Here is a 17485-nt window from a genome sequence, read left to right on the forward strand (position 1 = left end):
ATAGCAAGTTGTGGAAGTTCCTGCTAATGTTGAGTACATCTTTGTCATATGAGAAATAATTTTTTGGGGTCATATTTATTGTTTTCATCATACTTATTTAAATAAATATTTTGAGGGCTCCCCCTCATTTTACAGGTCAGGAAACTAAGTCTTAAGCATAACTAAGTTTCCCAAGTTAACACAACGAGAAAGTGGTAGTAGGTATGAATAAAATGTTGCCTGATATAAATTGAGGAGATTAAATTAAGTGATCTGCCTGTCTTCTTTCAGCTGTAGAGTCTCTGAAGTTCTGGGAATCTTTGATATTACTTGAACATTTGCATAAGCAATAAGTTTGACAAAATGAACTTGCTTTGGGGAACGTGCCAGGTTGCTTTTAGGCTCAAACCAGTTACTACTCTCATCTAGTTTGTTAGCTGACTGTGCAGGAGGGTTCCTCACAGTGGCGGTGAACCAGTATAGATACTTTTTTCAGCTTCACCAGGTTTTAATTGTTCTGTTATTTTATCTTTAGTTCTGGGTGGTGGTTATACACTTGTAAATACAACTGAACTCTCTCTCACTTGTTTGCCCAGTTGCCCCAGGGCTCTATGTATTCTGTGGCTTTGGGAGAACTGTTAAGTTGCCCTGCACACTGGCGCCACCTACTGTGATCTTGAGGCAAACGTCTTCGTACTGTTTCTTCACAGTTGTTTCAAATTTACTTTTGGGGAGAATACAAAGAAATTGTGTTTGGGGGTATAAAAATATCATAGTTTTCAGATTAAAAAATATTCCTTAAGTCCATATTCAAGAGGATTCCCTCTATGAAAAAGAATTTTTTTTGCTTTAATGTTTTAGTATACTTATTGTGTGGTATGTGAAATAATCTGTTTTTTATTTCTGGAGAAAACCCTTTAAAAAAATTTTTTTAACATTTATTTATTTTTGAGAGAGAGTGAGAGTGAGAGAGAGAGAGCAAACACAAACAGGGAAGAGGCAGAGAGAGAGATGAGAGAGGGACACATAGAATCCAAAGTAGGCTCCAGGCTCCCAGCTGTCAGCACAGAGCCTGATGCAGGGCTTGAACTCACGAACTGTGAGGTAATGACCTGAGCTGAAGTTGGACACTTAACTGACTGAGCCACCCAGGTGCCCCGGAAAAAACAAAACAAAACAAAACTTTTAATTAAATTTTCAGGGAGCACCCCAAACCCAATTAAACTCTAAATAGAAGTAATTTAACTTTTATTTTCTATTACTCATTTGTATTATTAATATTTTAATTTAAATTAAGAAATCAATATAACCTCATTGTAGAAAATACAGGGGAAAAAAAGAAGAGAAAAAAATCATTTTACTATCTTAAAAAAAAATTCTTATCATTTTGTATTTGGGAAACCCTCACCAACCATAGTTATGCCCAGCCCTGATTGATGAAAACATAGTTTTATAATTGTGTTAGTTATCAACTACTACCCATCAGCCCCAAATTCATCATTCATCGCATGCTCTGTGAAAATGGACCTGGACCCTTTCAGTGTTTCTTTGGACAGCTGGCAGAATGTTAAAACTTTGTCAGTAGAGGGCATGGAAAGACATTGCAAGAGGGAGGGGTTTTCCTTCCTGGTCCTGGTGTGCTGGCTTAGTGGCTTCTCCAGTGCCTGGCCCTCGTGGTGCCAGTGGCTTAACTGTGTCTGTTTCTTACTGTGCATGAAACTTTCCCTAGCGCCCGGGTCCTAAAGCTGATCAGCTTTTACACTAGTCAGTAGCTCTCCCACTCCATGTGATCAGCTTTCCCTGCCCCCCACTCCCCCCAGAAGGGCATATGAAGGGTGGGTTTGCAGAAAGCTCTGCAGGTGTAGCACCACAGAAACCTTTCTGCTGTTCTGTGAGCTATGGCCATGCCCTCTCCTACAAGGTCTAGATTTCAGCCCTGACAAGGACCTCTTCTTTTAATGTTCTCTCCCCATCTTAGGGATAGTGACCATTCCTTATATCTGCTATTCCTATGTTCTGTAGATTTCTCTTTACTTGCGTGTGTGTGTGTGTGGGAGGGACAGAGAATGAGAGAGAGAGAGAGAGAGAGAGACACTGAGAATTAATCTCAGGCAGGCTCATGCCCAGTGTAAAGCCTGACATGGGACTTGATCCCACAACCATGAGATCATGACCTGACCTGAAATCAAGAGTTGGACATTTAACCGACTGAGACACCTCAGTTGAATCCTTCGTTACTGCAGTTCTCTCATAGTTAATGATTCTTTATCATAAACCTTTCTTGTTCAGATTACTCTATGGTTGGTGAGGGTTCCCCAAACACCAAAATGATAAAAATGGATGTTTTAAGATGGTAAAATAATGCATTTTTTCTCATATATTTTCTACAATGTGGCTATTTTAAAATTTAAAATTAAAATGTTAATGTAAATGACAGAAAATAAAGGCTATATCACTTCTACTTAGAATTTGATTGGTCTTGGACTTATGCCATTTTTTAACCAAAAATTTTTCAGTTCATGATCATTTTATATGCATTGTTTTTGTTCAGTAAAGTTAAACTAACTAGCATTTATATATCTCTTTATTTACAAGACAGTTTCATATCGTTATTCTTTAAATCAGCTTTTTAAAAACAACATTTTACTCTTTCTGACTTTATAGCCTTAGCTTCTTGATGTTATAGTTTTTTTTGCCTTTGTGATTAATTCTTTTTGTGTCCTATTTAAAAACTCATTGGCAGTCTAAGGTCATCAAGATGCGTTTTCTTATAAAAGTTACATTGCTTTACCTATCATGTTTAGATCTGCAGTACATCTTGAATCTATTTTTGGATAGGAAGTATGAGTTTGGGGTCCAAATTTTTTTCCCTAGTTGATCCATTCCCCTTTATTGAAGAGATCATTTTTTTTCTGTTACTACACTGTATGGCCATGTTTATCATAAATCAGGTGACTATACAAATTTGTTCTTGGGATCTTTTCTGTTGTTTTATTTGTCTATTCTTGCCAATAGGCCTTGATATCTAGTTGTGTAAATGCTCTAATTTTGTGGTTACTTAAGATTGTGTTCTTCTTGGCATTTCAAATTTTCATACAAAGTTTAAAATCAGTTTCTCAATTGGTACCCAGAACACCTGCCTCAAGTTTTATTCGTATTGTGTCTTACACCTTTTTTGTTAGATTCTGTCTCTAAGTACGTGACAGGTTTTGATGCTATTAAAAATTACATGTGTAGCACTACAGCTTGCCTCTACAGGTTCAAGCTGTCAGTCTGACTCCAGAGTCAAAAATGTCTTTATTTTTAAGACATTATGTTTACTTTATTTTAAGACGTTAGCTCTCTATATAGAGCTAATAAAACATTAACTCTATATAGAGATAGAGTGGGTATAGCATTTTTATCTGCTCTCAATACCTATCATCTACCAAAATATATAGATTCAAGTATAATACAGTGATCCTTCAGGAGTCTAGGCAAGAAAACAAGTCTTCTACAAGGGAAAAATTCAGGCTAGCTTCAAACTTCTCCATTGTAATGTTCAATCTTGAAGACAACAGCACAATACTTAGAAACTTCTGAAGGAAAGAGAGATCCTAACATTCTATAGCTAAAGCATCTTTTGAGAATAAAGGCAGAGCACAGTATTCTCAAACACTCAAGATGTAAGGAAATACAACATGTATAACCCCTGAAAAACTATATGAAGATGGATGATAAAATCTAAACAAGTAGAACTTGTTTTAAAAAAACAAAGGCAAGGGGGCGGCGGGCACCTGGGTGGCTCAGTCAGTCAAGCATCTGACTTTGGCTCAGGTCATGATTTCATGGGTCATGGATTTGAGCCCTGCATCAAGCTCTCTGCTGACAGCTCAGAACCTAGAACCTGCTTCAGATTCTGTGTCTCCCTCTCTCTCTCTGCCCCTCCCCTGCTTGTGCTCTGTCTCTCTCAAAAAAAAAAAAAAAAAAAAAGAAAAGAAAAAAGAAAAAAAAAGTAAAATGGGAAGAACAGCCATGGGGAGAAAATTTATGGTAGGCACTATATCCATTTAGAGAACTGAGGCTATAAAAACAAGGGTGAACATAGAATTACCATATGATGCAGGAATTCATCTCCTAGGTATCTATCCAAGAGAACTGAAAACATGTCCACACAAAAAACTGTATATGAATGTTCATAGCACATTTGTAATAGTCAAAGAATGGAAAAAATCCAAATGTTCTCCTGATGAATATATAAGCAAGATGTGGCATATCCATCCAATGGACTATTTGGCAGTAAAAAAGAATGAAGTTATAGACGCATGCTACAACATAGATAAAGCCTTGAAAACATTATGCTAAGAGAGAGAAGCAAGACACAAAAGACTACATATTGTAGAGTTTCATTTATATGAAATGTCCAAAGTAACAAATCCACAGATATGGAAACCAGATTAGTAGTTTCCAGGGACTGTGGGAAGGAGAGATGGGGAGTTGACTGCTAATGGATGTGGGGTTTCATTCTGGGCTGATGAAAATGTTCTAAAGTTAGTGAGGATGGCTGCACAAATCTGTAAATATATTAAAAGCCACTGAATCGAATACATGAAAAGGGCAAGTTTTATGATATATGAATTATATCTTGATAAAGCTGTTATTTAAAAAAACACAACAGTGGAAAAGGGTTTACAAAACTAAGTGTAAATCCTTGACAGTGTGAACTATTTGGTCTTTGGCAATGTGGAAATGACTAATAAAAGTCAGTAAGTAGGGGAAGAAAGGTGGGAGGAAATTTAGGAGTATAAATTTGTTTATGTTTATTTGTGCTATTAAAACATGTAAATTTCATTTTCAATTTTTTGTTAAAATAATGTATTTTAATACTTTAAAAAAAAGAGTATGTCTAATATCCTGTAAAATTATCTTTTCTTCTTCTTTTTTTTTTTTTAAAGTTTATTTATTTATTTTGAAAGAGAGAACCGGGAAGGAACAAAGAGAGGGAGAGAGAATCTCAAACAGGCTCTGCGCTGACAGAGCAGAGCCCGACATGGGGCTCAAACTCAGGAACCATGAGATCATGATGTGAACCGAGATCATGATGTGAACCAAAACCAAGTCAGATGCTTAACTGACTGAGACATCCAGGCACCCCTGTTTTTTTCTTTCTTAATTCATCCATTCTTTCATCTCTCTATATGTAAAGCTTAGCAAAACAAGCTGCAGTCTTCTATACCCATTGTTAAATCAAAAGAGATAGAAGCATGTACTTGCATGAATAGTACAGAGGGTAAAGGAAAAACTACTGGTCTCAGTGGGCATACCTGCATGGATTTATTCATTCTCTCACAGTTTCCTGAGTGCCTGCTGTGTCCTTGGTGTTGTACCAAGGGAAAAGCATACAAGTATGAGTAAGACATGGCCTCTGCCCAAAAATGTTTGTAGTCTAATAAGGCAGCTTATTCCACTTTCTTTGGACAGCTCTTATTTTGGAATGTTTCGCCTTATATTGAGTGGAAATCTACTTCTCTGTAACCTCATTGATTTTATTTTATTAAAAAAAATTTTAATGATTTATTTCTGAGAGAGAGAGACAGCATGAGCAGGGGAGGGTCAGAGAGAGAGGGAGATACAGAATCTGTAGCAGGCTCCAGGCTCTGAGCTAGCTGTCAGCACAGAGCCTGACGCGGGGCTTGAACCCACGAACCGGGAGATCATGACCTGAGCCAAAGTCGGACGCTTAACTGACTGAGCCACCCGGGTGCCCCAACCTCATTGATTTTAATTTTTATATTTTACAACTGCACCGTGCATCATTCACCTGTAGTTTAACAATCCTTCAGATATTTTAAGACCAGAATCATGCTTTTCTCATATGACATGTTTTATTAATTAAATGAATGATTCCTTTATTTTAGTTTCTTCTCTCAGTACTTAAGATCAGTTTGTTTAAAGTAGGGTGCCACAAATAGGTTAACAGTCCAAAGAGAAGCCGAAATCGAGCAGAGAGAAGGATGACCACTACCCAGCTCTTTCCATTTTTACCTCTAAATCTTGATTTGAGGTAGTATATTCAGATTTTCCCCAAGAATAGTCTACTGTCATTTTTCTGTCTTTGGATCTTTCTCTTAAAGTTGTCCTTATTCTGTCTTTCACACTAGCCTATATTTAAGGTTTGTGGTTCCTCATTCTAATTTGTAAAACTTTGCATTATCCTTTGAGTTTCATGTAGTTTGTAGGACTCTCTCCTACCCCCTGCCTCCAGGTTATTTGAAATGTGTTTCTGACCTCCATAGTATTGACATCTCAGCAAAATTTAATACTCTCTATATTTTGGGCATATTTCAATTCCTTTATCTGAGCCATCAGTAAAGATTTTCGTTAGTTTGAATCCTAGGGCCCTCCTGAATGGCACAGTATTCAACATGTCCTGCAGGTTTACTCAAAGCTATTGATAACTACTGTTTAAATATATAGCTATCAATTTGTTTGGCTCTCCACCTTAAATTTTCCACCTGGCAAATTACTTTGCTATTGGTACAATTGGGAATTTATTTAAAACATTAAAATTTTTCTAAATGTTTGATTATTTATTTTGAGAGAGAAAGGGAGAGGGAGCACAAGCCAGACAGAGAGAGAAGGGGAAAGAGAACCCCAAGCAGGCTCCTGTAGGGCTTGAACTCACGACTGTGAGATGATGACCTGAGCCAGAACCAAGAGTTGGACGCTTAACTGACCGAGCCACCCAAGTGCCCCATTAAAAAAAAATAATTTTTTAATGTTTATTTATTTTGAGAAAGAGAGAGCATGAGCAGGGAAGGGGCATAAAACGTTTTTAACAATATTCTTTGATATAAATTTTAAAGTATTAATAAGGTCGTTTGTGCAAACATTGTGCTCATGCATTTAAAGGAAAGAACACTTAGGGGCAGCAGGGTGGCTCTGTTAGTTGGGCATCCAACTCTTGATTTTTGGCTCAGGTCATGATCCCAGGGTCACAACCCTGCGTTGTTGGAGTCTGTGCTGAGTGTGGAGCCAGCCGCTCAAGATTCTTCCTCTCTCTGGGCACTTGGATGACTCAGTGGTTGAGCATCTGACTTCAGCTCAGGTCTTGATCTCCTTGTGAGTTTGAGCCCCACCTCAGGCTCCCTGCTGAGGTCCTTGCCTAGCCTGCTTTAGATCCTTTTCCCCTTCTCTCTGCCCCTTCCCTTATTGCACTCTCTTTCTCTCTCTCTCTCTCTCTCTCAAAAATAAACAGACTTTGGGGCACCTGGATGGCTTAGTCGGTTAAGCGTCCGACTTTCGTTTAGGTCATGATCTCGCGGTTCGTGGGTTCGGGCCCCGCGTCGGGCTCTGTGCTGACTGCCAGCTCAGAGCCTGGAGCCTGTTTCAGTCTGTGACTCCCTGTCTCTCTGACCCTCCCCTGCTTACGCTGTCTCTCTCTCTCTCCTAGAAATAAATAAAACATTAAAAAAATAAAATAAACAGACTTAAAAACAAAAAAGATTCTCTCTCTCCCCGTCTGCTCCTCTCCACTGCTCATGCACTCAAGCTCCTTCTCTCTCTTTAAAAAAAAAAAAAAAAGGGAGGGGGCACCTGGGTGACTGAGTCAGTTAGGTGTCCGACTTCAGCCCAGGTCATGATCTCAAGGTTTGTGAGTTCGAGCCCCGTGTCAGGCTCTGTGCTGACAGCTCAGAGCCTGGAGCCTGTTTCTCCCTCTCTCTTGGCCCCTCCCCTGCTTGCACGTTCTCTCTCTCTCTCTCTCTCTCAAAAATAAATAAACATTAAAAAAAAAAAAAGGGAGAGAGAGGGGACCGTTGGCTGTAAGGACAGATAGACCTGGAATAAAATCTTGGTGCTGCCATTTGTTTATTGTGAGACTTGGGTAAATTATATAATCTCTTAGCCCGACTTTATTGTTTGTTTAATGAGGTAACAATGCCTCACAAGGTTGTTGTGAGAAGCAAGTTAGCACATATGTAGTGTGAAGTCCAGTACCTGATACTTAATAGGGTCAGTAGACTTCAGTTCCTTTCTCTCCTTTCAGGTTCCAGCTCAAATCTTATAACATCTATGAAATTCTCTCCATCTGTTTCATTCCCTTTCCTAAAAGTTTCTTTAATTAATTTTTAAAATAAAGTTTATTTATTTATTTTGAGAGAGACAGAAAATGCCTGTGAGCAGGGGAAGGGCAAAAAGAGAGGGAGACAGAGAATCCCAAGCAGGCTCTGCACTGTCAGCGCAGAGCCTAACACGGGACTTGAACTCACAGAGTGAGATCATGATCTGAGCTGAAACCAAGAGTTGGATGCTTAATCAACTAAGCCACCCAGGTGCCCTGAGTTAATTTTATTTTATTAAAATAATACATTAAAATTTTAAAAAATCCAGTACATTAAAAAACAGATAAAAAATGTAGGTGGTGCTAAAAAGACTTGTAAAAAAACAGAAAGCAGTACCTTTCCCTGACTCTTTTCTCCCTACTGTCTAATTTTACTCCCCAGAGGCAGAACTTAAAAAAAAACAAAACCAGAAAACAGTTTTATTCAGGTATAGTTGACATACAGCAGAGGGTGTGTACTTAAGGTGTACAAATTAAGTTTTGACATATGTATACACATATGAAACCATTTACCACAATCAAGATAGTGAACATACCCATCACCTCCAAATTTTCTCATGTCCCTTTGTAAGTCTTCCCTTTCCCACTGTTGCCTCCACCTCAGCTCTATTGCATAACCAGTGATCTTTCTAGTTCATTTTTTTCTAGACTTTTATATGAGCCGTTTTAATTTTAGTCTGCTAATTCTAACATATGTGTGAATTCCAGATTGGTTTCCCTGGATTATTTTTCTCATTATTTATGTGTTGTGTTTTTTCTTCATATGCTTGGTAATCTTTGATTAGATGCCAGACATTGTGTTTTTTACCTTGTTGGGTGCTGGATATTTTTTGTATTATCAAAAATGATTTTGAATTTTGTTCTAGGGTTCAGTTAAATTACTTGGAAATAGATTTTTGAGGGAGGGCAGATTTCTTCCCCCAGTTTTATTGAGATATAATTTAAAAGGGTTGACTCTTGAATAGTATGGAGTTTAGGGATGCCAACCCACCCATGCAGTTGAAAAGCCATGTATAACTTTTGACTCCCCCCAAATGTAGCTACTAATAGCTCACTGTTGACCAGAAAAGTTGTTTAACATATTTTTGTGTATATATTATATACTGTATTTTTACAATATAGTAAGCTAGACAAAAGAAAATGTTATTAAGAAAATCATAAGGGGAGGCACCTGGGTAGCTCGGTCAGTTGAGCATCCAACTTTGGCTCAGGTCACGATCTCACAGTCCAGGAGTTCGAGCCCCACATTGGGCTCTCGTTAGCATAGAGGCCTGCTTCAGATCTCTGTCCCACTCTCTCTGCCCATCCCCTGCTTGCTCGCTCTCTCTCTCTCTCTCTCTGTCAAATATAAATAAACATTTTAAAAAAAGCATAAGGAAAAGAAAATGTGTTTACGGTAGTGTCTTATATTTATTGGACCCAAGCAGTTCAAACCAGTGTGGTTCAAGAGTTAACTGTATAATGTTATATAATTTTAATGTGTACAGTGGGTTGATTTGCTAAGCTTATGTATTGTAAAATGATTACCACCATAGCATTAGGTAACACCTACATCTTATCACATAATTACCCTCTTTGTGTGTGTGTGATGAGAACATTTAAGATCTACTTTCTTAGCATCTTTTGAGTATATAATACAGTATTATTAGCTGTAATCACAGTGCGGTACATTTATTCTCCAGAACTTGTTAATCCTGTAACTGGAAATCTGTACTCTGGTTAATATCAGTATCTCCTCATTCTCTACCCTCCATTCCCCCCACCCTCAGCTCGTGGTAACTACCACACTGTTTCTCTGAGTTTGACTTTTTTAGATTCCACGTGTACATGTTATCATATAGTTTAGTATCAGAGTAATGCTGGATTCATGAACACAAGATTGGAAGTATTACCTGCTCTTATATTTTTTGGGAACATTTTGGGAAGTTTTAGCATTATTTAAATGTTTAGTAGAGGGGCGCCTGGGTGGCTTAGTCGGTTAAGCGTCCGACTTTCACTTGGGTCATGATCTTGCGTTCGTGGGTTCGAGCCCCGCGTCGGGCTCTGTGCTGACTGCCAGCTCAGAGCCTGGAGCCTGTTTCAGAGTCTGTGATTCCCTCTCTCTCTGACCCTCCCCTGCTCACGCTGTCTCTCTCTCTCTCTCTCTCTCTCCTAGAAATAAAAACATTTAAAAAATAAAAAAAAATTAAATGTTTAGTAGAATTTACCAATGAAGCCACTTGTTCTCAGCTTTTCTGTGTTGGGAGGGTTTTTTTATTTTTTTATTTTGAAATTTTAATTTAATTTTATTATCTTTTTAAAGTAATCTCTACAGCCAGTATGGGACTCAAACTCATGACCCCAAGATCAAGTCACATGCTCTCTACTGAATGAGCCAGCTAGGCACCCCCGGGAGGTTTTTGATTACTGATTCAGTATCCTTACTTGCTATTGTTTCATTAAGCTTTTGTTTCTTCCTGATTCAGTCTTCATGATTTGTATACATCTAGGAGTTTATCTGTTTCCTCTAGGTTTTCCAATTTGTTGGCATATAATTGTTTAGTCTCTCATGATCCTTTTTATTTCTGTGGTATTAGTTGTAATGTTCTCTTTTACTTCTAATTTTATTCATTTGAATTCTCTTTTTTTTTTCTGAGTTAGTCTAGCTAAAGGTTTGTCCATTTTTATCTTTAAAAAAAAAGCAACCAACAGCTCTTAGTTTCATTAATTTATTTCCATTCTGATCTTTATTTCTTTTCCTGACTTTGGGCTTAGTTTGTTCTTTTCTAGTTCTTTGAAGTGTAAAGTTAGGTTGTTGGAGATTTTTCTTTTTTCTTAATACAGGCATTTATTCCTAAAAACTTTCCTCTTGGAACTATTTTAGCTGTATCCCATAAGTTTGGCCTATTGTGTTTCCATTTTCATTTATTTCAAGATTTTATTTATTTATTTATTTATTTATTTATTTTTAATGTTTATTTATTTTTGAAAAGTTGGGGGGCAGAGAGAGAGGGAGACACAGAATCCGAAGCAGGCTCCAGGCTCTGAGCTGTCAGCACAGAGCCCAAACTAGGGCTCAAACCCACAGATCATGAGATCATGACCTGAGATAAAGTTGGATGCCTTTACTGACTGAGCCACCCAGGCGCCCCTATTTCAAGATATTTTAAATTTACCTTTTGATTTCTTCTTTGCTCCATTGGTTGTTCAGGAGTATGTTGTTTAATTTCCACATGTATGTGAATTTCTAGTTTTTTCTCCTGCTACTGATTTCTAGTTTTAGACCACTGTGGTCAGAAAAGATCCTTTGTATGATTTCAGTTTTAAAATTTTTGCTGGGATTTGTTTTGTGACCTATCATATGATCTGTCCTGGAGAATCTATATTCTGCTGCTGTTGGATGGAATATTCTTGTATATGTGTCTGTTAGGTCCTTTTGGTGTCAGCTGTAGTTAAAGTCCAGCTTTTCTGTATCAGTTTAGCACCTGGATGCATGAACAATTCATTGTTGAAAGTGGGGTATTAAAGTCCCCTAGCCTACTGTTAATTGTATTATCTGTTTCTCCCTTCAGATCTGTTAGTATTTGCTTAATATATTTAGGTGCTCTGATGTGGCTTTATACCTGTTTACAGTTATTATATCCTCTTGATGAATTAAGCCTTTGTTATTACATGATGTTCTTCTTTGCATTTTGTTACAGTTTTTGGCTTAAAGTCTATTTTGTCTAAGTGTAGCTACCCTTGCTCTCTTTTGATTTCCCTTGCATGGAGTATCTTTTTCCATACCTTCGCTTTGAGCCTATGCATGTCCTTAAACCTGAAGTGCATATTGTTGGGTCTTGCTGGTTTTTTTTTTTTTTTTTTATCATCCATTCAGCCACTGTATGCCTTTTAATTACAGAACTGAATCCATTTACATTTAAAGTAATTATTGATAATTAGGACTTACTAATGCTGTATTGTTTTCTGGCTGTTTTGTAGTTCCCTTATTCCTTTGTTCTTCTTTTGCTGCCTTATTTTACGAATTGATGATTTTCTATAGTTGTATTGTTTTGATTCCCGCCTCCTTATCTTTTGTGATCTACTGTAGGTTTTCGCTTTATGATTACCCTGAGACCTACATAAGACAACTTATAGCAGTCTTTTTTATGCTTGATAACAACTTCACTTATTAAACCTCCACCCTTTTTTCCCCTCCTTGTAGGTTTTTGATATTATAATTTACCTGTTTTTTATTGTCTATTCACTAATAAATTATTGTAGCTATAGTTTTTTAGGTTAAGTTTTAAATTTTAATTACATTACTGTTTACATACAGTGTTATATTAGTTTCAGGTATACAATAGTAGTGATTTAACAACTACTCAGTGCTTATTATGGTAAGTGTACTCTTAATCCCCTATTTAACCTAGCCTCTACCCACCTTTCCTCTGGTAACCATCAGTTTTTTCTCTATAGTTAGGAATCTGTTTCTTGGTTTGTCTTTCTTTTTTTTCCCCCCTTTGCTCATTTGTTTTGTTTCTTAAATTCCACATATGAGTGAAATCCTATGGTATTTTTCTGTGACTGACTTACTTTGCTTTAGTATTATACTTTCTGGATCCAGCCATGTTGTTGCACATGGCAAGATTTCATTCTTTTTTATGGTTGATAATATGGTTGTATATATGCCACACATATCTTCTTTACCCATTCATCTATGGCTGAACACTTGGGCTGCTTCCATAATTTGGCTATTGTCAATAATGCTGCAATAAACATAGGGTGCCTATTATCCCTTTGGATTAGTGTTTTCGTATTCTTTCGGAAAATACCCAGTAGTGTGATTACTGGATTGTAGGGTAGTTTTATTTTTAACTTTTTGAGGAATCTGCCCACTGTTTTCCACAGTGGCTACACCAGTTTGCCAGTATACAAGGGTACCTTTTCCTCCACATCCTTGTCAACTCTTGTTGTTTCTTGTGTTGATTTTAGCCATTCTGACAGGGATGAGGCAATCCATCATAGTGGTTTTTATTTGCATTTCCCTGATGATGAGTGAGGCTGAGCATCTTTTCAGGTGTCTGTTGGCCATCTGTATGTCTTTTTTTGGAGAAATGTCTGTTTTTATTTTCTTCCCAGTTTTTAATTGGATTATTTGTTTTTAGGTATCAGTTCTTTATATATTTTGGATACTAGCGCTATTGTATATGTCATTTGCAGCTTTAGTTCTTTTTAATACTTTTGCCCTTTCACTTCTATAAGTGATAGAATTATGTGTTTAATATACCATTATATTATAGTATTAGAGTATTCAGAGTTAGACCATATACTTACCTTTACCAGTGTGCTGGATATTTTTATATATATTTATGTTACTAATTAGCATTTCATTTCAGCTTGAAAATCTTTCTTGTTTTTTGATGTGTTTATAGCTATGAGTTTCCCATTAGTGCTGTTTTATGTGTCTAATTAATAAGTTAATTAATTTTGGTATGTTGTGTTTGTTTTAATTAATCTCTAAGTGTTTTCTACTTTCTCTTGTGATGTCTTCTTTGACCCATTGATTGTTTAAGAATATTGTGTTTATGGGGTGCCTAGGTGGCTCATTTGGTTAAGTGTCTTGATTTTGGCTCAGGTCATGAGCTCATGTTTCTTGAGTTGGAACCTGGCATCATGCTCTCTGCTGTCAGCACAGTGCCCGCTTCTGATAATCTGTGCCCCCTCTCTCTGCCCCTCTCCTGCTCGTGTTCTCTTACTCTCTTTCAAAAATAAATAAACTTAAAAAAAAAAAAGAATATGGTGTTTATCAAAAAAGTATGGTACTGGCACAGAAATGGAAACATAGATTATTGGAACAGAATAGAGAATCCAGAAATAAACCCACGCTTATATGGTCAATTAATCTCCAACAAAGGAGGCAAGAATACACAATGGGGCAAAGAAAGCCTCTTCATGGTGCTGGGAAAACTGGATAGCTACAGGCAAAAGAATGAAACCTGAACACTTTCTTTCTTTCTCTTTCTTTCTTTTTTTAATTTTAGAGAGAGGGTGCAAGTAAGCGAGGGGCAGAGAGAGGGAGAGAGAGAGAATCCAATGAGGGGTAGAGAGAGTAAAGCAGGACTCACCCAAAGCGGGGCTCCTGCTCAGGAGATATGGAGCTTCAACTCACTGATGAAAATTTAAAACTCATGAACCGTGAGATCATGACCTGAGCCGAAGTCAGATGCTTAACCGACTGAGCCACCCAGGGGCCAGAAATTGGAACACTTTCTTACCCTATACACAAAAATAAACTCAGAATGGACTTAAGACCTGAATATAAGACCTGAAATCATACAACTCCTAGAAGAAAATATAGCAATTATTTCTTTGACATTAGCCTTAGCAACATTTTTCTGGATATGTCTCAAGCAAGTGAAACAAAAGCAAAAATAAACTATTGGGGCTAAATCAAAATGAAAAGCTTTTCACAGTGAAGGAAAGAAACCATTAACAAAATGAAAAGGCAAGAGTGACTATAATTAAAAGGACTAGAAATAAAAAGTGTTGACGAGGATGTGGAGAAAAGGGAACCCTCATGCACTATTAGTGAGAATGTAAATTGATGCAACCTGGAAAACAATATGGAGGTTCTTCGAAAAATTAGAAACATTGGGGCATCTGGCTGGCTTAGATGGTAGAGCACGCAGCTCTTGATTTCAGAGTTGTGAGTTCAAGTCACATGTTGGGTATAGAGATTATACTTAAAAAATACCCAAAGTTCAAAAAATATATTAAATAAGTTATAATCCACTACTGGGTATTTATTTACCCAAAGAAAATGAAGACACTAATTTGAGAAGATATATTCACTCCTTTGTTTATTGCAACATCGTTTACAACAGCTGAGATAGGGAAGTAGCCCAAGTGTCCATCCATAGATGAATGGGTAAAGAAGATATGAGATACATATATATGGATATATGTATATATATTGCTCAGTCATAAAAAAGAATGTGATCTTGTGATCTTGCCATTTTTCAAAACATGGATAGGCCTAGATGGTATTATACTAAATGAAATAACTCAAAGAAACAAAAATAATGAATGGTTTCACTTGTATGTGGTATTTAAAAAACCAACAGCCAGAACCGTTCCATAAATACAAAGCACAGACTATGGTTGCCAGGAAGGATGGACAAATGGGTGAAGTGAGAGATACTTCCAATTATGGAACGAATAAGTCACAGGGATGAAAAGTACAGCATAGGAAATGGTATTGTAATTAGCATTGTGTGGTGACACATGGTAGGTACACTTGTGGTGAGCACAGCATAATGTATAGACTTGTCAAATCACTGTGCTGTATACCTGAAATTGATGGAACATTATGTGTCAACTATAATTTTAAAAGGAGCTGACATAAGACATTAACTTAATTTTTATAATTATCTTTGCATTTTAACATTATTAAAATAAATAATGAAAAGTCTTCATAAAAAATTTGTATTAATTTAGGTTTATCATTCATGTAACAGCATTAAAGTTAGGAAAGTGTAATGACTCAGAGGTAGGCATTTGTCTTTCAGTTTCAGTTTCAGCTGTATATTCACAGAGAAAAGGCTGTTAGCATTTTTAATTCAAATGAAATAAGGTGCACTAAGGACATCTTTTGCATCAGTTAGGATTAGGTTTGTCTGTGAGTAACAAATATGTGAAAATTAATTCCTTAAACAAGATGTAGATTTATTTCAGTCTGAAGAAAGGCAGTTTGGGGCTAGGATGGCAGCTCCAGGATATCAGGGACCCAAGCTTCTTTATTTTGTTGCTTAGCCAAGCTTAGTGTAGGGGCCCAGGCCAGGCTGCCAGACTGCCCAAGATGGGGCACTTTGGCATAAAGATTATTTTGAGTTAAAAGTAATTGAAACTTAGCAGAAGCAGGGAAAGCTCTCTGCCTCGCTGCAACTGCTAAATTTACATCCGAAAGGAGAACCTGTAACTGGAAGAGAGCTATTAACAGAGACTCCCTTTTGCCTAAGGAATTTACCTGCATAATAAGGCAACCTTGTTTTTCCAAACATCTTTCAAGTTCTTGCTAATGTTCTATCCCCTTTGTGTCCTCTGACCCTGTCCCTTTCTTTAACTCCTGTTGCCTTATTGTCTTTGGAATTTCATGTCTATGTGGATTCTCCATACAGACACCTACCAAATTTGATTTTCTCCTGATAATCTGTCTCATGTCAGTTTGACTCTAAGTCCAGCCAGAGGACCATAGGGCAGAGGAAGGTCTTCCTCCTCAAAGTTGATTTAGGTCCCCATTATCCCCTCAGAGATCAAGATGACTTTAACCATTGCATCCACATTCCCTATAGCAGAAAAGGGAAAGAGGAGACAAGAAGGGTGCAACCTCCATTTTTCTTGAAAGTACTATTCCAGATTTCTACTTACTTACTTACTGCAAAGAGGTCTTGGAAATGTAGTTTTCTTAGCTAAGTGGTAATGTATCCAGCCACTTAGCTTGAGAGAGAGAGAGAGAGAGAGAGAGAGAGAGAACGAGCGAGCAAGTGAGCAGGGGAGGGACAGAGAGAGAGGGTGACAGAATCCCAGGCAGGCTCTGCACTGTCAGTGCAAAGGCCAACCCAGGATTCAAACTCACAAACTATAAGATCAGACCTGAACCAAAATCAAGAGTCGGATGTTTAACTGACTGAGCCACCCAGGAGTCTCGTTATTCTGTTACTTATTTCTAACTTCATTCTATTGTGGTTGAGGGAGATGGATACTTTGTACGTTATCTCTCTTTTTCAAGTCTGTTGAGAATGTACAGCCTAACATATGCTCTGTCTTGGAAAATGTTCCATGTGTACTTGAGAAAAATGTATATGGTATATGGTAGAGTGTACTGTGTATGTCCTTTGATTGATACTTGTCTTGATAACAGATCCTATGTTGAAAATCATTCATTTGGGATTTTGAATGTTTTGTGCCACTTTATTCTACCAAGAATCAATTTATAAAATAGTTTATCCAGGGGCACCTGCGTGGCTCAGTCAGTTAAGCATCCGATTCTTCATTTCGGCTCAGGTCATGATCTCACAGTTCATGAGATCAAGCCCAATGTTGGGCTCTATGCTCTCAGCATGGAGCCCACTTGGAATTCTCTGTCTCCTTCACTCTCTGCCCCTCCCTTGTTTGCACACTCTCTCTTTTTTTCTCTCAAAATAAATAAACATTTAAAAAGAAATAAAATAGTTTATCCATTTCTTCCTCCATTTTACTACGTATTTCTGCTATTGGGTTTTTATTGTTTCTTTGCTTTTCATGTTTGAAGTTTGTTTTTGTGAAAGACAGGAACAAAAATTAAATGATGAGCCATTGCTTTTCATATTTTACTAGAAACTAGAAATTAAGAATATTACCATAATTGAAATTTTAAAAACACCTGTAAAAGGCAAACCTCAATTT

The 17485-nt window shown here is 37.2% G+C and overlaps 1 protein-coding gene across 2 annotated transcripts in view; it reads left to right on the plus strand.

The window, feature by feature from the left end:
• ACER3 (alkaline ceramidase 3) overlaps window positions 1-17485 on the plus strand; it is a 186817-nt gene that overhangs the window by 63640 nt on the left and 105692 nt on the right. The window lies entirely within an intron of this gene.

Source organism: Hyaena hyaena, unplaced genomic scaffold (genome assembly GCF_003009895.1).
Source record: "Hyaena hyaena isolate Hyena2069 unplaced genomic scaffold, ASM300989v1 scaffold_34, whole genome shotgun sequence".
NCBI classification, from domain to species: domain Eukaryota; kingdom Metazoa; phylum Chordata; class Mammalia; order Carnivora; family Hyaenidae; genus Hyaena; species Hyaena hyaena.